This window comes from Schistocerca piceifrons, chromosome X (assembly GCF_021461385.2).
Source record: "Schistocerca piceifrons isolate TAMUIC-IGC-003096 chromosome X, iqSchPice1.1, whole genome shotgun sequence".
Lineage (NCBI taxonomy): Eukaryota > Metazoa > Arthropoda > Insecta > Orthoptera > Acrididae > Schistocerca > Schistocerca piceifrons.
In genome coordinates this window covers 505,280,245-505,303,961 of record NC_060149.1, presented here as the reverse complement: position 1 = coordinate 505,303,961, position 23,717 = coordinate 505,280,245, and the positions used below count along the sequence as shown (strand labels likewise).

The 23,717-nt window shown below is 44.0% G+C and overlaps 1 protein-coding gene across 3 annotated transcripts in view; it reads left to right on the top strand.

Moving 5' to 3' along the window:
• Window positions 1-23,717, top strand: part of LOC124721879 (kelch-like protein 5) — a 325,469-nt gene that overhangs the window by 103,710 nt on the left and 198,042 nt on the right. The window contains exon 3 of one of the 3 annotated variants that reach the window (XM_047247028.1): window positions 1,600-1,698. The exons of the other annotated variants lie outside the window; for them this stretch is intronic. The gene's annotated coding sequence lies outside the window, so the exon portion shown is untranslated. The remainder of the gene's footprint in view (window positions 1-1,599; window positions 1,699-23,717) is intronic. 3 annotated transcript variants of the gene reach the window in all.

The following is a 23,717-nucleotide window of genomic DNA, read 5'->3' as shown; positions in this document are numbered from 1 at the left end:
AGTCAGATCTTCCTCTTTAGGAGCTACATACGAGGGTGGACCCAAAAGAAACCAGATTGTTGTCATAAAAAATTTATTGATGAACCTTTTTACAAAATTACTTCAGTCACCTTCAAAATACTCTCCATTACATGCGATGCACTTGTCAAGTCTCTTTTCCCACTGTTGGAAACATGTTTCAAACTCTTCAAGTTTGATATTGTCCAGTGCTCTTTGCGAAGCTGTTTTTACCGTCTCCACATCATCATAATGCTCCCCTTTTAGTATTTTTTCATTCGTGGAAATAGCAAAAAGTTGTACGGGGCTAGGTCCGGCGAATACGGGCGTGGGGAACGACAGACCACCTCTGAGATGCCAAATAGTGGGTCACTCGTAAGGCCGTGTGTGCTGGAGCGTTGTCGTGATGCAGAAACCAGTCACCTGATCGCCAAAGTTCCGGGCGTTTCCTCCTCACATCCTCTCGCAGACACCTTAAAACATCCAAGTAAAAGTGCTGGTTGACAGTCTGGCCAGGGGATATGAATTCCCGATGCACAATTCCACGAACATCAAAAAAGACAATGATCATTGTCTTCACATTTGACCTCACTTGCCTTGCTTTTTTTGGTCTGGGAGAGTTGGGAGTCCAGAATGAGCTATGTCTTCAACACACATCTCACCATGTTTAAAGCGCCCAAACCACTCGAAAACCTGCGTGCGGCTCATAGCGTCCTCCTGGAAAGCTTCCTTAAGCATTTGGTGTGTCTCCGTTGCAGTTTTTTTAAGCAGGAAACAAAATTTCACCCACACTCTTTGTTCTTTTAAAGTTGCCATAACGACTTCGCAGAGGTAACCCGCCAACAGTCAGAGAACACAATACCACACTTGCACATTCAGCTCTACACTGACACCGCCTGCACAGCTGTTTCATGAAGGTCTCTACTAACACCATCTAGCGAGAGAACCCTGCACTACGTCTACGAGTGGCAGCGCCCTCGGTGTTCGGTTTCTTTTGGGTCCCCCCTTGTATAACCACTTACTATTATTTAAGTGTGTCCAAATAATCTGATTTAAAGATACTATTCTTTTTACACAATTGTTAGGAATTTCAGTTATTATTGGCTTTCTGTCCTGAGCTTACTGCAATTTAATGAGATAAAATTACACCAGATGCATTTCGCTTTTATTTACAAAGCATCTCTTGTCGTTATTCTGCAAATTGGATACATATGTTCGCACGTTTGTGGTTGTTTCAGAATAAAAACAGCGTTTTGTTTATCAAGTTGGAGTGTAAGTTAATTATGGTGTTTCTTTACATATTCAGCAAACCACTGCTTGTTCCCTCCTCCTTAGCAGTGGCTTATGTCGAAAGACATTGTTTTGCATAGGCATTAGGCAGTTTTTGCCGGTCTGCGGTATATCTTGCACTGCATTTGGGTTATTTACACCTCAGTGTTGGAAACTGAAATGCATTTGGGTAATTTACACTTCAGCTTTGTAAACTGAACTGAAGTTGTGTGTGTGTGTGTGTGTGTGTGTGTGTGTGTGTGTGTGTGTGTGTGTGTGTCACTCTGTGCACAGTATTACCCAGTGTTTGTCTGTTTGTTTGTTTTCATACAGGTTGTGAATGTTGCCAACCTGTGAGTGAAACTACCCTTTTTTTTTGGATGGGGGTGTGGATGGTGATCATAGGACAGAACCTGTGAGGAGATGGTAGTGGTAAATTGAGTCTGTGGTTATATATGTATATTTAATGTTATATTAAGTGGTTCATCAGTTTAAAGAGTGTGTGGTTAGCCAGGTTAGCCTGATGATTTTTGAGTTATTTCTTTTCTGTTATGTTTTTTGAATGTGGTACTTTTCTTGTAAAGGGAGGTGGTGTTTTATGTTGTTTATCCTTATGATTCCCATGTCTGTGTCTCTGGTGGTAATTTTATGTTGGTGTTGGTGTAAGTGTTCTGCAAAAGTCAAACGCTTTATGTACTTTCTTATACTCCCTTGCTCTTACATGTTCATTGTATCTGGTTTAACCCATGTATCTTTCGTCACATGTATCCAATTTGCAGAATAACCATGGAACATGCAACATGCTTTGTAAATAAAATGAAACACATCTGATGCAGTTCTCTCTAATTAAATGGCAGTAAGCTCAAGACAGAAATCCAATAACAACAGATTTTAACAGCTGCTGCAGAAGATGGCCATCCAAACAAATGTAGTTAGAAATTTTATTGACTGGTTGAAGCGGTTTTGCTTCACACTATCCACGATCAAATGTTGAGAGTAGTGCAGATGTTTGCCTGCACAGCCACCTGTTCTTACTTAATTCCTTATAATTTAGTTGTTCAGCTGACAGCTTTGCATACTGTCTGTTCGCTTCATCAGTTAACAAAAAGTCACTCTCAGGCTGCGTGGATATGTACTTTCCCCTTGACTAAGGAATCTCTTTTCGTAATGGAAATATTTTATACAAATTAAACATATTGTCAACTAAAGCAGCAGTTCTTGCTTAATCTAAACATATTGTCAACTAAAGCAGCAGTTATTGCTTAATCTAATGTGCTTCTGGCTAGGAATACACCTACAGCAATGAACTTTAACAAAAGGTATGCTGATGATTAGGCTAGAGGAACAGGAAACTTCACGTCATTTATTCACCTCTTATTAAACTGAGAAATTTTAAAATTTGAATGGTGTTTATTATGTGTGACTACAATATGCCCTTAGGTGCAGTAACAATCACATTTATCATTTGTTCATATTCTGCTTCTATTGCCCTGAATACATCACACATTTGCAACACCTGTTTGCATATTGTTACAAATGTTGCTACCCTTTTAAATCTCATGTCCGTTTCCTTAACGTATGACTTAAAGAACCTTTCCAGTCTTTCCATTCCTGATTTTAAGATGTTTTCATTTTTCGTTATTGGTCTTGCTGCCCTATTGACTATAGACAGTGTCGCTATTGTTACTGCCACTTGTTCCTTAGTTAAGCTTAAGAGGCCTTCTGAGTTTCTTTCCATAGTCTGTGCTTTTCTTATAATACATAGGATCAACTTCATCTAACATTCCAAATAATATTCTACTTACCTACCCAACAAAGTTGGACACCTCTCTTGTGCATTGTTAGCCACTACACTAATTTCTGTAGCCTTGTGACTTCTTCTCTCTGTCATGTTAATTGTTAGTCTAACAGGTGACACTCAATCCCACCTTCAGTTCTTTCTCTGCACTGCTAATTTTCCATACCTTTCAACATTCTGAAATCAATCTGTTATAGCATCTAAATTTACACATGTTGCAATTCTTCGATTAATACAGTACACCTCAATTTCCACTAAATTATCATAATATAGCCCTCCTCCTACTGCTGTTGCTGCTGCTCCTACTACTACTACTACTACTACTACCACCACCACCACCACCACCACCACCACCACCACCACGAGTAGTAGTAGTAGTAGTAGTAGTATTGAAACATTCTTCATGCATGTGCCATACCTGAAATTAAGTCCTGTTTCAGTATTTTTGCATGCACCTATGTTTCATTTAATCTTTATTATTACATTCTGAGTACAAACCCTTACTACTTCATAAGGCTCCTCGCCACTATGAAGTCCTCAGGGGCTCTGCATTTGTTTGCTGAGTACGGGCTTGGCGACCCCGGGGTTCCTGAGCTGGGGATTGGAAGTGCTGCCAGTCCCCTGCCCCCTAAGCTCTGGGCATGTTTCAGTGACCATCGTGCAGTGTGACGGCAGAACGTTGTCTGTCTCTTGGCTTCACTGCCTGGATCGCGAGGATGGTATAAACTTATATAGTGGAACAGTCATTAACGGGCAACCTCTGGGGAACCTGCCACACCTCAATTGTATAAGACTTACTCAGGTACGCAGAGATCTGTCTGAGTGGACCCTTACTTCCCTGCTTGTGGGACCAATTTGGAACCTTTGAATTCTTCTTCTTCTCCTCCCAGTGGGAAGGGTGTACTGCTTGGGAGTTCTCACACCAATTCATCAAAAAGAATGAGGGGGCTAGTCCTCCTGATAATCAACTTGTTGTCAGTAACTGGGCTCAAGGAGTCATGAATCAGTGTCTTTGTAGTGATCAAGAGGAAGGAGGGGACGTTTGAAAAAAGCTTCCTTGCTTGTCGAGACTAACTGGGCAAAGCAGGTGGAACTCCTTAAGAAGTCACAGAAATTGGGTGAGTACATCATCATTGTTGAGTTGCATAACTTCCTTAACTCCAGCAAAGGTGTGATAACCTGCCGTGATGTTATGGACATAGACGTTACTGAACTCAGACTAGATTGGGCACCACAGGGGATCATAGATGTGGAACAAAGGACGCGTAAGAACACTGGAGAGAGTGGGAAGACTGCCACTTTTATTGTGACCAATTCTCCAACACTACCTGAACACATCATGGCAGGTTTCCTCCGACCTAGGGTTCGGCCCTATGTACCTAACCCTATGTGATGCTTCAAGTGCAGGCATTTTGGCCATACAATGCTGAGCTGCAGAGGCAGAGCGACTTGGTGGAAGAGTGGAAAGACAGCCCATGAAGCTGGGACTGACTGTCAATCTCCAGCAGTCTGCATTAACTGCTCTGGGAGCCACCCAGTCAGGAGCCAAGCCTGCCTTGTTTTTGCAGAGGAACGCAAAATTCAGGAAATCAAAGTGACCAAATGGATCCCTTACGCAGAAGCCAAAAAGGTCTATCAGGCAATGAAACCCCCTGTCTTTGCCACTTCTTATGCTTCCTTGGTGCAGAAACCTGTCATTAAGGTCGACGCTTCACTCAGATGACGTCCAGTTTACCATTATCTACCACTAGCACCTGTATTTGCACCTGTATGTGCCAAAGCCAAGTGGAACACATCGCAGTCCAGGCAGCAACGATGGAAGAAACCAATAATTCTTCCGCAGTGTGCAGCCCAAAGGCACCCCAAAAGCAGAGTGCCTCTCATCTCAACGCCAACTTTCTTCAAAGAAAGATGGCTCTCGCTGCCCCCCCCCCCCCCCCTTTCCCCCTCATCCTTGCTGGGAGAGGGAACAGGGAGAGGAACTCAACATTCAGGACAAAAGCTGACCTGGGTGCCATCAGACGTCATTCTGGAATGTCTGACTGATGAGGACATCATGAATTTTGATGCTTCATCACCAGACCCACTCAGCCCCACCACTCCGCCTCGCTCTCCAAGCGCCTCACCACCTCGGCGCAAAGACAAGGGTAAACAAAATGAAATGGCTCCCATACTCCAATGGAATATCAATGGATACAGGACTCATCTGGAGGAATTGAGACTCCTTGTACAGGGCAGACGCCTGTACATGGAGGCTATCACCTTTACAGAAAAGACGACCTTACTGGTGATAGGGCAAAAGATGAGGTTGCAGTGTTTGTAAAGGACACTCTTCACACCTCAACTGTTCCTTTTGCAACAACACTACAAACTGTTGCTGTTCAAATAGTGTCCCATGTGGACTTCACCTGTGTGCGCTCTTTGTACCTACCACCTCATGAGCCTTTTGACAGCGGGGTCCCCACTCATCTTCTAGATGAACTTCCTGACACCTTTCTCCTTTTGGGGGATTTCAATGCACACAGTGCACTATGGGGTTCTTACACTACTTGTCCCAAGGGTTGGGCACTTGAGGATCTACTGCACACAACAGATCTCATCCTGCTAACACATTTTAGCACTGCTACAGGATCGTCTACCACCATAGGCCTCTCCTTCTGCTAGCCTGCTCTTGAGGACACTGCTCAGTGGGCAGTGGATGATGGTAGTGACCATTTCCCTATCTGGATCCATCTGCCTGATGGAGCAGATCTTGAAAGAAAGCCACCAAGATGGTAATTCAAGAAGGCTAACTGGATGCTTTACAGGCAGTTATCTGTTTTCAAGCAATGTGACGGCGTCCAGGACTGGGTGGATCACATTACAGCTATGATTCACCATGCCACTGATGCATCCATCCCAAAGTCTGTGGAAGTGCCTAGGAGGCGACCTGTCCCTTGGTGGAACAATGAGTGTCGTTTTGTAGTCGGGCACAGGAGGACAGCTATGCACAGATTCAATTGATGCCTTACAGGTTCGAATCTTGCAAACTTTCGAATGGCGCATGCAAATGCGGCAGAATAAGTTGGGAGAGTAAGCGGAGATCTTGTTGCAGGAGCTGCCAATGATTTCAGGGCTGCCTGGCTGTCTTAATTGTTGTAGATGCTATGATCCTTGTAGCACCTACGCATATTCTCCTCCACACATGCGCTGATAGCAGTAATTTCAGCTTGGAACACAGACGCCAGTTTTCTTAGAGAGATTATGCCTTCCAGTCTTGGCTGAACCCCTTACACCCCTGTCCCAATGCCTTGGTCTATTTTCAACCCATCAGTGAACCAAACGATGTCCCCCATAACATGTTGAACTGTTTTTCCCACTGCTCCCTGCTTCCAATTAATATATTGTAAAGCTTGTCGCAGCAGTTGGGAGTTGTTATATAATCAGCAGGCATTTCCCCAGCCATTCCTGTATTTACCTCACTCACTATGTTAGTGTGTGATTCTGGATATCCCAATGTGAGACAGTCTGTGCGCCCCAGCTGCTGCCTCCATCTTGACCTAAAGGTGTAGTGGAGGCATGTCCTGCATGGCTTCCATTCCAACAATTGGTGTACTGCTAATTCTGCCAGTTATGTCTCAGCAGGCCAGTCTCTGCACCTTAGCAAGCTCCTTAGCTGCAACCCACTGTTCTACCTTCTTCCACCACACTACGGTCCTGTAGGAAATCCTAGGTCTGGCCACTGTGGTGTATAGCCAGTGCATACTCCTGGGGCTTAGGCCCCAGTTTTTGCCACAAGCCCTTCCAGTACTCACTAGAGTACTTTTTGCCTTGGAGCAGATTACTGTTAATGTGAGGGGTCCACGTTAGCTTCTCATCTAAGGTTTCCCCTAGATATTTCATTATCCCCTTCATAGGTAGAGTTTCATCGAAGAGCTTTAGATTCCAGCTTGAGTGTTGAATATGTCTCTTCGTAAATGGCACCACAACAGGCTTCTTAGGTATATGAAAATGTCCAAAAGAACAGATACCATCGGTGACCATGCAGCTTGTTAGAATGAAATTACAATGAAATGAATACCGCTAGCTGCATACAGGCGTTGATATAAGTCAATGGGGACAGTTGAAAATGTGTGCCCTGACTGGGACTCGAACCTGGGATCTCCTGCTTACATGGCAGACACTGTATCCATCTGAGCCACCAAGGACACAGAGAATAGTGTGATTGCAGTCCTCGGTGGCTCAGATGGATAGTGTGTCTGCCATGTAAGCAGGAGATCCCAGGTTCAAGTCCCGGTCAGGGCACACATTTTCAACTGTCCCCGTTGACTTATATCAACGCCTGTATGCAGCTAGGGGTATTCATTTCATTGTAATTTCAGTCTTCTTAGGATTAACCCTCAGATCCTGTTTAATGCACCAATTTTGCCCCTTTCCAAACCTCCTTGTGCCATATTACTAACTGTATCAGTAAATTTTCCAAGTATTACTATGACAAGGTCATCTGCATATCGTTGGCAGAATCATTGTCTGGAATTTAATTCCTCAATGGGTTCATTCACTACTAGATTCCACAATAGAGGGGACAAAACTACTACTGGTGGGCAGCCTCTTGTGGTGGTAATTACCATCTTTTCATTCATCATGGTAGCCTCTACTTTCCTTCCAATAAGTATGGCCGTGGTCGACCTGCATATAGTGGTCCCCAGGTCATGCACCTTTGCTGCCTTTACCATGGAAGTGAAGGTCTAGTTACTGAAAGCCCCCCGATATCCAGGAAGATGCAGAGGGCTATTTCTTGGAAGTGAAGTGCTTTATCCACCTTCCCAACGAGTTGGTGGAGAGCTGTCTCACATGGTTTACCTGGTTGATACGTCTGTTGGTTTGAATGTAGAGGGGCCCTACTTAGCCTCCTCTCCCAAACATATACATTAACGAGTTTTTCCAATGTTTTGAGAATTAAGGATGACAGACTGATTGGTCTCATATCCTTAGCCTTGGTATGATCAGTTCTCCATGGCTTTGGAATGAAGACAACTTTCAGTGCCCTCCAAGCATTGGGAATGATTCCTACTGCTAAGCTAACCCTGAATAGCCTGCATAGGACTCCTATGAGCTTTTCTCCTGCCTGTTGCAGGAGAGCTGGAAAAATTCCATCTGAGCCAGGTGACTTGAACGGTTGGAATGTTCCCAGCGCCCATTGGATTTTATTAAACTTCACACACTCCTTGGCCGATTCCCAGTCCTCTCTTCGAGTGCCTGAGAACCATTTTCTCTCCGGGATTACATTCTGGTTTGTGTTGTCTGGCAGAACATATTGAGGAAAGTGAGTTTTGAGGAGCAGTTCCAGCGTCTCATGTGCTGTCTTTGTATATTCCACATCCTCCTTCCTCAATTTGTGTCAAGGCCGACAGAGCGCGTCTGCTCCAACTTCATAAGGCTTTTGTGTGGCTCCGGCTTGAATACGGATGCCAGATTTATGGGTCAGCACGCCCTTCATACCTTAAAATGCTGGGTGTAGTTCATCACGAGGGTATTAGGCTGTCGACAGGGGCCTATCGCACGAGCCCTGTTGTTAGGTTGTGTGCGGAGGCTGGTGAGCCTCCGCTGTCTATTTGACGTCGTCTTCTCATGATACACGAAGCATATAGGTCATGGTCCGTTCCAAATCGCCAGCATCCAGTTACGTTGTTCAGCCGCCGCTGGAACGGCTGTTCGATCATCGACCACAAGCAACACGGCCATTTGGGATCCGTGCAATGGAGAGCCTTGAATTATTACTGGTGGGAGGGGGGGGGGGGGGGCAGGCATTAATTTCCTAAGCCAGGAGTGGAGTAGGGGCTCCCCCTGGCTACTACCAAGGCCCAGATTGCTTTTAGAACTGATTGCTTACAAGAAGCATTGTACCACAGACAATGTTTTTAAAATTAAATTTAATGAAATTTTACGGAGCCACCCAGATTTTATTACCGTCTGCACGGATGGCAGGGAGGTGTTTTCGGTTGTTCTGTCGTGTTCCCCGACATTGCACTCAGGATAGGGTTCCCAGAGCAGTTTTCAGTTTATTACGTGGAACTGTTTGCTATCCTGAGGGCAATGGAGCAGATGAGACGGCGTTGGGACAAAAAATTTATCATCTGCTCCGATCCTCAAAGTGCCCTTCTGGCTGTTAGATATACCCAGTAGATCGGATGGTGCAACAAGTGCAGGACGCTCTCCTCCTCTTGCAAAGGCAAAACAAGGAAATCATTTTTTGCTGGGTTTCCAGGACACATAGGCATCCAGGGAAACGAACTTGCTGCTGCTGCTGCTGCTAAGGAGGCTTTCTCCCTTCCTCCTCCTGCCCGCTGTTCAGTCCCTCTGAGGGCCGTCGCTTCATTTGTGGCCAGGAAGGCCATATGTTGGTGGGAGTCCCAGTGGCTGGAAGTCAGGAATAATAAACTATGTTCCATCAAGACTTCAGTGCGACCATAGATCACCTCCTACCGCTCGCGCTGGTGTGAAGAAGTAGCCCTTACTCGGCTTAGAGTGGGACATCTTCCATTGACACATGGCTTCCTCTTACGTCGGGAGGAGCCCCCAGTATGTCAGAGATGCGGGACACAGCTGTCAGTACATCTTTTAACTGAGTGTGTTTTCTATGACGACCCGGGTCGAACAGGGTCTACCACAGGATCTTCCCTCTGTTTTAACTGATAACGAGGGGAGTGTTGTTCGAGTCTTAAAATTTGTGGTGTTTCCGGAATTCTTCCCAAAATACTGGGTGTGAGATCTTAATGTGTCAGAGTGGCTGGGTCACGTATTATTTCTAAGTCGTCATCCAACCACGGTTATTTGTCCCTTTTTAACAGCATCTCTACAGATATTTTATTCATGATTTTATTTAGTTATCCCGCTGTGTCTCACTTTCTTGGGGTTGTTTTACGTTTCCTGTGGTGCGCTCAAACGTAGTTTTCCAGTTTATTGATGTTCTTCCATAGATTGTTAATCTTCTTCGGTATAACATTAACGCAAGGGCGCTGATGACCTTGGTGTTAAGCACCCTCCGCCCTAAATAATAATAATAATAATAATAATAATAATAATAATCAGCCACTGTGAATCTAGATTTTTAGTTCTGCCTCGTCATATTAACTCATCGAAGAGCAACTCTTTGCCATCGATCTTAAATTCCTGTGGGTTCTGTGTTAGTATCATATTGTTGATTAATTGTTCTCTTATTCTTCACTGTCATCTCCTGCACTATTCTGTGTGCTTCCTGCATTCTTGATCTTATTCACATATGATTCAAAATCGTAACTTACTGCTTTGCTTTCCGTTGCAGTATTCCTGGTATGTTTGCTTTTCGTACTATATGTTCCACGCTTCAGCTACTGTGTCTTTCTATCGGAACTTTTAAATTTATTTAAATCATCCTGAAAAGTTAAGTTATCTCTTACCTGTACTTTGTACATTTGGTGGACCACCTGTGCCCATTGAACACTGCCTAAACACTGTCTCAGGTGTGTCAGTGATTTCTAAAGGCATTCTTGTTTTTTCTTGTGTATACTTATTCCTCTGACACGACGGCCACTTCCGTTCATAGTCCTCAACATGAAACTTCATTCAGCTCTACTGCTTATATGACTGGCTGTTATCTCGAAACTCCTACGCATACCTTTGTGTTCTCCTAGTGGAGTATCACGGAACTCTGTTAATATAGTCTGCTTTCCTTCGGGACTAATTTTTCTTCGTTATGTTTCCCTTCCTACCTATGGCGTTACTTGTGCTTTTCACACACTCATGGGATTCCTTTCCCCAGTTGCTTCCACTACAGAGTTCTCCTCTCTTTGCATTACTATTTTTGCAAACCAATTCTTTCTCGTCTTTGTACCTGTTCTGTGGGCCATATTCTACTAAGAGCATCCGCAGTTCAGTATAACCCTTCAAGCTTCAGTCTCCACTTCAGGAGTTTCGATCTCTCTATCTTTCACACTAAAAGTCGGTATTAACAGCTCGCGGTCTGTTAACGACTGTAAACCTTCATCCATACATGTATGGTCGGAAGTGCTTCATTGTATATGCTATAGTGAAAAATTCTTTCTATTTGTTACTATAGTTTTATTCCGCCATGTTCAATGATTTGAATGCATTTGCAATGGGCAGGTCTTTGCCAATTTTCTTGCCTTGCAACAAAGCTGCCTCCAAAGTGGCATTACTCGCAACAGTCTTCACAACGAATGGCTTCAGTTTGGATACTGAAACACTAGTGTGTTGGACTAATCAATTGCTCCTTCTGTTCCTCGAGTACCTTGTTTTGTCGTTTGTCCGATTCATATATACTCTTTTCTTTAATAGCTCGTAAATGGCCTCACAGTTTTGGTAAATTTAGCAATAAATTTCTGGTAGTACGCGAATAAGTCTAGAAACGCTTTTAATTCTTTTATTGTTCTTGGCTGAGGCAAGAACTTTACCTTCACTTTCACTATGTCCCTTGTCCGTAATACAATGGTCTAACAAGAGCACTTCTTTCCTTGATAACTCCCACTTTTCTGGTTGCAGCTTTCAAAATTATGCACTCGAAACCTGTCAAAAATTTCACAGAGCTTCTGATTATGCTCGTGCAGTTTTTTTTTTTGCCATAACACGCGATATGATACAGATAAACAAAACATTTAACTCCTTGCAGACCTGCCAATACTGTGTTCATTAGCAGCTGGAAACGTCCTGGAGATCCTTTCAGTCCCATTGGCACTATCTTATACTCGTATGCTGATAATTCGAACAGAACACAGTTGTTTTCTATCCTTCTTGTCCGTCAATATTTGGTGGTATCTGCTTGCCAATAAAGTGTTGAAGTAGTTTTCTTGTCCTAGTTGGTCCGAAATAATGGAGATATATGGTAGTGGAAATGCATTGCCTACAGTAATATCGTTAAATTTGTTGTAGTCCACAACTACTCTCCACTTCTTTGTGCCACTGGCGTCTATCTTTTTTCGAAATCAACAATAACGATGCGTTACAAGATCTCTTGCTGTCGAGAATTATTCCGCCTTTCAGTATTTGCTCTGTTTGCTCTTTTAAAATGTCCTTTTGCGCTTCTGGAATCCGTTTCGGTCTAGCGTTCACTTCCTCCCTTGGATGTTCTGGCACTATCGGAATTTAGTGCTTTACCACGGGTGTATATGACAAGCTGTCACCTGGTATATGGAATATATTACCATATTCCATGCAAACCTCCGTGGTTGCACTCTTCTCTGCCCAAGGAGTAAACTAACTCGACTGCCCCCTTTAGACTTCACCAGCTAGTCACTCTGTCTACAGCTTCTCTAAAGTTCCTTCGTATGTCATCAGTCCTATTCGCTCGTTTTGCAGTTGGTTTCCCTTGCCTCACTCGGAACATCTTAAAAGTGTAGCAGTCGATTTTTCTCTTGCTAAAGTAGTTCCCTTAGAGGACAAATTTCACTTCATCCCAAGTACCTGTTCTTTCCTTTACTTGCAACCTTAACCTCACGTCTAGCTTTCATCACTAGTACGAGCCATTTCGATCAGACCAATTAATCTACACAAGTTATCCTAACTCTTAATGTAGCTCAGTGCTGCATAGTGCTGGGGCGAGTTGCACTGGCTGCTTTGAGCTGCACGTTGCAATGTGTCTGCCACTGTCCCTCCTGGACTGCAGTGACCCTGTCGTGCGTTGCTGCTGTTGCTAAGGTCAGGCTCCAAGCCTCGGACACTGGCAGGTGCTGCTGCGATGTGTCAGCTGCTGTCCGTCCTGGACTGCGTCGACCTCGTTGCTAGTTGCCACAAAGTTTGGGCCCCTGCCTCCGGCGATACCCACCGTCTGGACGGTGCTGACTGTCAACACGCTGCTCTGTTCGGTCAGATGTCTCGACTGCTTCCTCACAACAGTGCCTACCTATGCTGACTTGAGGTGCACTTTACAGGCCTCTGTTGTTCTGCCCTTAGTTAATTCACAAAGTTGAGTCGCCACAACTTTTGCAACACAGCCCACATTGCCCGAGTTAAAATGATGGATAGTTGAAAAATCAAGAAATGTACATTCGTCGTCCTGGCAGTGAACACTTGTGAACAGTCTCTGGAGCAAAAAAGTAAGTTACGGGTACTGTGCTCTTAAAATTTACCACAAAATTTTGGGTGTGGGGAATGGTTGGTGGTTATTTCACTGACAGTAACATAACCAGCCACCAAAGATTTATCAAACACGCGAACTTGCACATTTAGACATGTATCAAATACATTTGAGAGTGAAACACACTTCTTTACAGGACAAATCATAGCCATCAAAAATGCTGCAAATACATATGACGGGAAAGAACGGTGTTTTCCACGAGTGTAGTGGTCAATGCCGTACTTGCACTCCACATTTCAAGACGAAGAAAACTGTCATCAGTAGCGGAATTGTCGACATCTAGTAGATGTAAGGTTTAGTCGAGAACCAAAAGCACGAGCCATGTGACAGAAGATGATGCTGTCACAACCAGTAACCAAGTAGGCAAAGCATTTTGGATTGTGAAAGGTGGAGTAATTTTGATTTTCGGGTATGATGTCTGTGTTACCCCGCTCACGAAAAACCCAAGTTTCAGACCACCTTCCCCGTGTGTGTTATCCGACATCTTGAAAAGAAACCGCTAAGAAATGGCACTTTGTACAGTTTTTCTTCAGTAACTAGCTTCCAGTGCCATTTAGACAAAAATATGCCATTATCAGTTTTAAAGTGCATTAAATTTCCTGCAAGTTTCATATATAAGATGTTGGGAAATTCAGAACAGCTACTGAGATACGAAGCTGTGAAAAATCTGCAAAAATGTCAAGAAATTGCAAAAAGTCAGATACGTCTGTGGTTTCGCCTAAATTTTTTTAGTGCAATTTCGTTCACAATGCATTATAACCATAGTTGTAGAAGATTTAATTTGTTTGAAGGTTAATCCAAAATATTTGTAATTACACCGTATACACGCCGAGAAATGTTGCACAAAAGTTTCTAGTGAAAGCAGACTCGAAACTGAAAATACTGTCCTCAGTAAAAAATAATATTTCCGAATGTATCATCTTAAAGCCATTATATCAGAGATTTATGTGATTTCTGGGGAATAAGTATTTTTGAAAAAGAAAAACACAATTTTCATATTTATATTTCAACGAAATGGCAGCAAGTTGCTTGATATATCACATCGACGAGCCGCGCGGGATTAGCCGAGCGGTCTTGGGCGCTGCAGCCATGGACTGTACGGCTGGTCGCGGCGGAGGTTAGAGTCCTCCCTCGTGTGTGTGTGTGTGTGTGTGTGTGTGTGTGTGTGTGTGTGTGTGTCCTTAGGATAATTTAGGTTAAATAGTGTGTAAGCTTAGGGACTGGTGACCTTAGCAGTTAAGTCCCATAAGATTTCACACACATTTGAACATCGACGAATCTATTCATTCGGGGATATTGTCACTTTCATGTCACTATATCAAAGCGTTTTAAAAACAAACACTTGGTAGTCCTCCTGGTCTGATATCATTCCATCGCTAATGCGTGTACTATCAGTGCTGTTTATCTGTATGTTGAGTTAGTTATTTTCACTTCGGGTCGTTGGACGGTTTCACCTCACCCGCACGAAAAAACACCAATGAGTTGCATGTGTATATACAGCTACATTCTATCAACGACAACAATACTTCCATTACGACTGCATTGAGGAGGGGAGTGGTATTGCTGCACGTTTTGACATGTTAGAGATTGCTTGTGCGACGGGGAAAACCACCTTTCCAGCTAGTATTAATAAGCATAATTGACTGTAGTGAATGCGACTTTAAAGAAAACTTATATCTCCGCGTTTGGGTACTATACAGTCCGTTTCTCGTTCCCATATTTGCCATGCCACAGGTACTGTAGAAAATGAATGAGATTGTGATACTAGCTCCAAAACTGATAAAAACAGATTCAGTAGTATTACTTGTGATGTGATGGGATCGAATGTATTCTGTAAGTTCTGAAGTATGAAGCATTTGTCAACACGCTGAACTCATCCATTAACTCAGTGCTAAAAGGAAATACTGACTGCAAGATGTTAGTGTTTTCAACAAATCTACTGACCCCAATCGTCCTGAATATTAATTATGTTTTCTAAAAACTGATACAGTTACTATGTGATATTTCACACAATTTTCACGTGTTACCTCCTGTGTTTTAGTGGAAAGCACGTATTTCTAAGTATGGACATAGTTACAAGCATTCTGATTTGAATGCACGACCTCAAACCGAGAGCCCGTCACCTATTAAATTACACTAAATAAAAAGGAAAAAACAAAAAAAAACGCGATCAGGTCCTGAAGGCCAAGCGATAGTCGATCGACCGCCGTGTCGGTGTCATCCTCTGTCCATCATCGGATGCGGTATAGAGGGGCATGGCGTCAGCACACTACACTCCTGCCTGTTGTCGACATTTCTACCTTGTAGCCACTACCTCTTGATGAATTAACTCCTCACTTGACATCGCGAGGCTGAGTCCACCACGGCCGTGACCTTCCAAGGAAGAATCCTTGGCATGCTTATCATTTGGCTGAGGAGATGGACAAACTACACTATGAGGGTTGTACAAAGAAAATAATTTTTCAGTGTATTATATATGTTTTACTTAAAATCCTAACAATGTGCAGTCATTTTGGCTTAGCTAGCTTGAGGCGGACGGTAATGTAAACCTTTTCAGTTACCTTCGTGGCTGAGATACAATCACTGTGAATGTTCATAAACTTTTAAATGACAGGATGGTGCGACAAATAAAACAATTTTGTAAGAAAGATTTTCTCCTATTTTTATACATTGCAGAAAATAGATCACTATTGTTAAGGTACAATCATTCATTTTTCCAACATCAAACCCACTGCAGTATTCCCAAATCGTCCCATCTGTAAATTCTGCTGGTATGGATACTAATGGTAATAGTAGTAGCAGATTTCGGTACTGGATGGATACGTGAATTTACACAATGTTCCAGCTCATTCACATACATAATGTGTTCAACAGAAAGTTCACAAAATCGTCAAACAATACCCCGATGCATGGTTGCCAGTGACTCAGCCAGTCTGTTACAATCTATAATACGCTGTACAGATCACACTAGTTCACAACACTTGAGTGATGTAAATAAATGCAAGAGTCTCCAGATCTTAACTTTAGTATGGCATCTCCATATGTTTTGATGGACATCTTGATCCTAAAGAAGCGGATGTCTGGAATATGGCGAGATGGTTCATACTTTGTCATCTAATCATCGATGTATTCCATCATGTTACATAGATCGTCACACTCCATCTGAGTAAACTGCACTTCAGCACTACATTTAACATTCTCGATTTCTATTACTTGACAATCACTACTTGGTTCTGTAGCTATATTTACATGTTTTGATCCACTGGTAATTAAATTATTAGTAGTGCAAACAGTATTACACAGGATCAACGTATCTGTAGCTTGACGAGTGGTGGTGCAGACGCTGGAAACTCAGCTGTGTGTTCCGCTAGACGACCAGTGCAGGCATTATAGAGGAAATTGGAAATAATGAAACAACTGCATCTCCAGCACCGATGTATCGGGTTGAGCTTATTACTACTCCAATGCATCCGGAAGTCTTTGGACTGCAGAAAACAAAAACCATAAGTAATTACGAAAACTTATACACAATGAATAATAATGACGACGGTGATGATCATGATGAACAGTGAGAGGGTTTAATACGTGCAGTCAACTATGCAAGTCAGTTTTTTATTCTGTCTGGAGGGGGTTGATTTCTAATGACGCTTCATGATGATTGTTTCACTATTGTGTACAGAATATGAGTGAAGAGTCGATTTAATGGTTAGCATGCCTAGTTGAATGGTGAGGGTGACTGACTTTTGGAATGTCGTGGAAAAACTTGAGGATAACTGGCTGCAGATGACCTGGCATGAAGAGTAACACTTTCTGCTCCATAGCTCCTCTTATACAATGCTCCAGTTAGTATTGAAATTATCCCTTCGTCAGTCCATCGTCCTTCAAGGCTTCTGTGGTTTTCAGCAGTGTTTCTTCCATTAAGTAGGTACCACAAGATTGAAGTGACTGTGTTGTTAAGAAGAACGATGCAGTATCGTACTTACTTGCCGGTACCAAACGATGACTTTCAATTAAAATGTCGTCCCCTGTACGGGAATTACATAATGTGTGTACGAGTATAGATTGTGGCGCAGAGCAACGACGTACGGAAGTTTGGGTCTTGGAGTCGTTCATGGATAGCCGCAGTGGTTAAGGCGACCGCTTGCGTAAAGCAGGAAATCTGGGTTCGAGTCCCTGTCTGGCACAAATTTTCATTCTCTTCATTCCATTACACAGATGATGGTTGTTTGTATTCGCACCTGAAGATACATTTCGCGAGGCTGTATTCGCCGCAGTTGCTTGTTCCTTCAGTGCATGCATGCACGAGGGAACATTGGATCGTTCTTCTTAGCAACACAGGCACTGCGGTATAGAGATGAACAACAACATGCATATGTGCGCCGCCACACGTCGAGAAACATGATCCTTGGCGTCGGTGTGAACGTGTTAGTGTCGAAACACGCCGTACATCATAAGTTCGAAGGTGACTGGGGTGTTACACAGTCCAAATTGCAAAATATTAAACGCTCGTAGGTCGTCAGGAGCTATGGAGGCAGTCTTTGCCCACTCAGCTCCTCTTCGTGATTTTGTTCAGTCGTCCGTAGTCGACGCAGGAATCCTGGCCGCCGCCTTCACAAGGATCGCGGAGAGGATCAACGTCTCTGAAAGTTCAGCTTCATCATCTTGCAGCATATTCTCCATTTCCTCCAGAATAATCTAGCGTTTAGCTAGTGACCCTCTATATGAGGGTTGGCTAATTGCTGAATGATCCCCAGTGTTAATACAGTTTTTTTGCCGTGGGTCAGTTGGTCTCTTTTTCTTCCCTGCAGGTTTGAAAGCATCCGAAATTGACATAGAATGGCTGTCACTCGCCAGTTATTTCTCAGTCAGGCTGGATATTTGCAGTTCAGTAGTAGCATTCTCCCCTGGGTTGTCTTCAGTGGTAGCGGAGCAAGAGTCTTCGTCAGTGATACTAAGCTGCCCTTTGTGGACTGCTTCGGCCGTCACTACGCTCATACGGGGGTAAGACAAAAATTAGCAGTCACTGCGAGAAATGCATGCTTGAACATAAATGAAGATGCTAGCCAAGCCTGCAGGTTGCACTATTGGAGTTGTTCATTAAAGGCAACTGTGCAGTGACCACAAGTCGTTGCAAGTGTCAGTCGTGGTTAGAACAGTGTTCTGTGTGGTCGTGTGTGCCGTTTGTCTCCGCTAAGTGAAGTTGAAGGTGGGCAAATTGTTGGTGCTCGTATGGTGTGTCCTTCTGTAAACAAGACAGCAGAAATGTTTGGTATTTCAAGAGGCATCGTATCGAAGATTTATACAGCATATAGGGAAAGCGGAAGAACAACATCCGCTAAGTCGTAACGCAGACGAAACTGTGTGTTGAGTGATCGTGACACAGTCATTGAAGAAGATTGTGAGGAAAAAGATGATATGGAGACGAAAGACGATCTGAGAAGGTATATAGCACTATGGAAAGGATTTGAAGAGAGGAGTTAAAAGAATATAACTTTTTTTTGCGAGATCACAAGATATGATACATCGAAAGAGGTTATGAGCGGAATACTGCAGGTCAAAACTGCGTTTCATTCGAGAAGGAACTTACGGACCAGCAAGAAATAGGAAGCGGGACATGAGTGTGTTTGACTAGTGTGTGGCCTTAATGGGCATGGAACGTGGACTAAAGTAAAACAAGAATGAAGACCTAGAATGAAGGCCTAGAGATTACTTGATGCTACAGAAGGATGTCGAAGTCAGCCGGAGATACTTTTACCAATGAACAGGTTGCAGAAGAAAAGAAGATACCAGGACTCTAGAAGCGCAACTAAATATGAGGAGACACACTCATAGGAGACATTTTAAGACACAACAACGCCATTTTCGCTATAGCAGAAGGAACTACAGTCGAAGACAAAAAAAGACGCATAACGAAAGAATTACCCGAATGGGACGAAAATCTGTTGATGTGATGTACATGTACAGGCGTGGGGAGCCTAACAGTTCATGTGTGTGACGATTGAGCAGTGTGACAGAGGCACCTGTGTCCAACTGAAATATCACCCGTTTCCCACAAATAAGTAAAAGAACAAAAAGTTTGACTGTCGTATCACTGATTAGATTGAACGCTTGCGAATTTTGCTAATGCTCATTGCAGACTTTAAATATACTGTATTAATGACATGGGCCTTGTGACGAGATTTTTGTGAGTGGGCCGAATTGTTATGTTTGTTCCATTGCAGACATACGGATTTACATGTCCTTTCCTACCACAAGAGTAACACTGAGCCTGTCGGGAGGTTGCAGACTTGTCGTTTGTGCTTTGAATAACGCCGAGGGCAAGCCTGTTTAGCGAACTGTTTACGCGGTGTGGAAGGTTGTTTACTCAACGTGGCTAGCTGCTGCCGCCGCCGAATGGGCCAATCGCAACTAGGGACGCAACCCGACAAATAGCTGGCCGCTCAAATTTGAGCCGACAAGGCACTTGAATCGTACTGATCTAGTATCTTCACTACCTGCTGAATTGATGGATCGGACTGTTTCAAAATTTGTTCTCTGAGTTTGACATCAGGTACGTTGTACACGATCGCGTCACGCAACATGACATATAAAGCACCGGAAGCACATTTGAATTTGCATTTTCTTGTCATACCCTACAAATCTGTTACCCACTCGCGATAAATTTGTTCTGGCTTTTTTTTTTTTTTTTTTTTTTTTTTTTTTTTCCTCTGTTACTGAATTGGTACCTGGCTGGTACCACGTTCAGTTGTTGGTCATAATAATTTGTTAGCGAGCCCACCAGTTCGTTATAAGACAGTTCCCTCGAAGTGGCATTAGAGAAAAGTTTTGTGATTAGGCGGAACGCTGCACTTCCTACACCGTTGATATTAGAAATGGCTTTTCACAGTACCTGGTACATTGTGAGCTAGGAGGTGGGTCAACCACTTGAGCCATTCCTCGTCTTGTTCACATAACTGTCGAAAAGGTGGTATAGCAACTGCAGTAGGCGGTGCTTGTTCCTTCGGGCGCCCAGTGTTGGCCAGTAGCTGCTGCACCGTGTTGAGTGACGTGGGGATCTGTTGTGTCTGGAACTGAAACATCTGCATTAGCTGTGTGGCATCTAACGTTAGGGGCTATGGCGCCTGAGCAGGGGCGGGACAGGTGGAGTGGGCATGTTGGAAGAGACAACTGCAACAAACAGACAACGCAAGCAAACAAAGAAAGTTTATGCAACGCCCACCAGAAAAAATTGATTAGCAAAAACGACAAGAAACTGTTAAAGCAAAGAAAAGCGCCTGCCAAGTAAAGACAAGAGAGAATTAAGGCGCCAGCAACATACAAAATTCCGTGGCCGTCTGGCACTGGGTTCGGCAGATACTCGTCGCCAAATGTGGGCTCCTGACCACTCATGTATTATAGGGTGCCTAAAGGATGCCGCGATCTCGGAATGCTATACAACTACTCCAGCAAATCACATTAATTGTTTTTATTACAATAAAGAAAATAAACCATACTTAACTTTGAATTTGTAATAGTGTCGCAAGCGATGAGCAACATGCAATCAAAGTCCTTTGCTGTATACAAGGTCCATTAAGCAGTTGGAATGGATCACACGTCACTGCTATAGTAGTGCTCTCTTAGTACTGCGCGAAATTGTCTAGCCGAGGCTGGCAGGAGTGGCGTCTATATTCTCTTCGGCTTGAGCGCGCTCCTGTCGTGGTGCAGTCCTTGTCAGCATCTTGCATAATAGTTTTTCACATATCCCACCGAAAACGTCCAGAAGACAAGTTGATGTGTAGGATATAGGTAATACTGAATCGTTGTCTTGCAATTTGCTAGTAATCACTACATCAGCATTCTTCCATCTTGCAGGGACCTTTCCTCGCAAGGTACCCTCGTTCTACAGTTAACACAGGTAGATAGATATCTACTTGGTCACATAAACTGATGACCATAGTAATGATTTATTGTGGCTGATACCTTAAAAGTGTTTCATAATAACCTCATTAAAGTCGATTGCTAATGATAGTGCCATTCCGTACGTAAGACACTAAAAATTTGTGTGCTTGGATCTGTAATACTTACCTATTGTCTCACTATATTACATCAACCACCATGATAGTTAACACTTGTTGTTTATTACACTGCATGTCCCACAGTTCTTAAATTCTGTGTTTTGAACATGTCAGTCATTGGGCCTGTTGATGTTAGGTCTCGTAGAGAGTTAGATAAGTTGATTCGCACAATAGCGACAGTACCTCATCTGTGCATCAGTACTGTGTATTAATGAACAAAGCTAAAATTTTAGTCAAGAAATAAACGTACATAATTCAACTAGCAATCAAGTGTAGTTTGTAACTGCACGATTTTGGATCTGTACCTTGTTCTGTTATCGTATTAGTATATTAAACATACACTCATGCTCATACTCGTAAATTAAGGATAACGCTGATACATGGTGAAACTACGCTCTTGTGGGCGGTTTGAGGGTTTAAATCACCACAGGGAATGACCATGCGGTGCATTTGACCTACGGTCGTCGCACGGTGGCGCTGGCAGCAGTACACAAACGCGGAGGTGTGTTGGTGCATGTCAGAGTATGGTGCAGCTAGTAACTGTGCAGACGTTTTCAGACGTGCTAATGTGCTGTGTGTGAAAATGGCTCAAAGAAAACATATTGATGACGTTATGAGGGGTAGAATACTAGGGCGACTGGAGGCTGGTCAAACACAGCAGGTCGTAGCACAGGCCCTCCGTGTGCCACAAAGTGTGATCTCAAGATTATGGCAACGATTCCAGCAGACAGGAAACGTGTTCAGGCGCTACAGTACGGGACGTCGACAGTGTACAACACCACAAGAACACAGATATCTCACCATCAGTGCTCGCAGACAGCCACAGAATACTGCAGGTAGCCTTGCTCGGGACCTTACCGCAGCCACTGGAACAGTTATCTCCAGACACACAGTCTACAGACGACTGAACAGACATGGTTTATTCACCCGGAGACCTGCAAGGTGCATTCCACTGACCCCTGGTCACAGGAGAGCCCGTAAAGCCTGGTGTCAAGAACACAGTACATGGTCACTGGAACAGTGGTCCCAGGTTATGTTCAGGGACTAGTCCACATCTTCTGTGCAGCAAGCTACGTAAATTTATAAGCATTAACTGTGTTTTTCTTACTTGTCACTTCTTTTTCCATGTGTTTTTGCTTTTAGGAAGCTTTAATTTTCGAGTACTAGTAATAGTGTTCCATAGATTTCGTGTTTGTTTCGAATACAGTCCAGAGACAGTTAGTGCTTATTTTCATTGTTTCCAACAAGAAGTATCTAGTAACCACAGTTAAGTCAGATATCAGCCGCCTTTAGTGAATTAGCAGTCCAGTTAAAATGGCTCTGAGCACTATGCGACTTAACTTCTAAGGTCATCAGTCGCCTACAACTTAGAACTAATTAAACTTAACTAACCTAAGGACATCACACACATCCATGCCCGAGGCAGGATTCGAACCTGCGACCGTAGCGGACGCTCGGTTCCAGACTGTAGCGCCCAGAACCGCACGGCCACTCTGGCCGGCCCAGTTAAAAGTTGACTACTTAACTCTCTACAGTAAATTGTTGATTTCTTAGGATGGATAGGATGTGTGACTGCTGTGTACGGACGCAGGAGGAGCTGGCCACTCTTCGCGAACAACTGAACGTGATTATGGCTGCAGTCAACCGTCTTCAGGCTGCTGCCTCGGAGTGTAGCGGCAGTGGGAAGTCTGGTTCGTCGCATGGTACACCCCAGGTGTTACATGCTTCACCCACGGTCCCTGCTGTCGAGACATCTTCGCGGGTACCGCGCGCGGTTGGGCCACCCTCTCCCCAAGGGGAGTGGCGGGTTCAACGGCGTTCGCGTCGCACGAGACGGATGATCAATGTGGAGGCTGGCCGTGTGGCATCGCCCGCTCTGCCTGTTAGTGGACATGGGGCCGCTCCTTCAGCAAGGTCCGAGCAGCCTCACGGGGAGAGGCGTTTATTAGTGATTGGGAGCTCTAATGTTAGGCGGTTGATGGAGCCCCTTAGGGAAATAGCGGAAAGGTCGGGGAAGAAGGCCAGTGTTCACTCTGTCTGCTTGCCGGGGGTCTCATCCGAGTTGTGGAGGAGGCCCTGCCGGCGGCGATAGAGAGCACTGGGTGCACCCGATTGCAAATTGTTGCTCATGTCGGCACCAGTGACTCCTGCCGTCTGGGTTCAGAGGTCATCCTCAGTTCACACAGGCGGCTGGCGGGGTTGGTGAAGGCGGAAAGCCTCGCTCAAGGGGTGGAATCTGAGCTACCTATTTGTAGTGTCGTTCCCAGAACCGATCGCGGTCCTCTGGTTTGGAGCCGAGTGGAAGGCTTAAACCAGAGGCTCAGACGATTCTACGGAGATCTGGGGTGAAAATTTCTCGACCTCCGCTATTGGGTGGAGAAATGTAGGGTCCCCCTGAACAGATCAGGCGTGCACTACACGCAGGAAGCGGCTACAAGGGTAGCGGAGTACGTGTGGAGTGTACATGTGGGTTTTTTAGGTTAGAGAA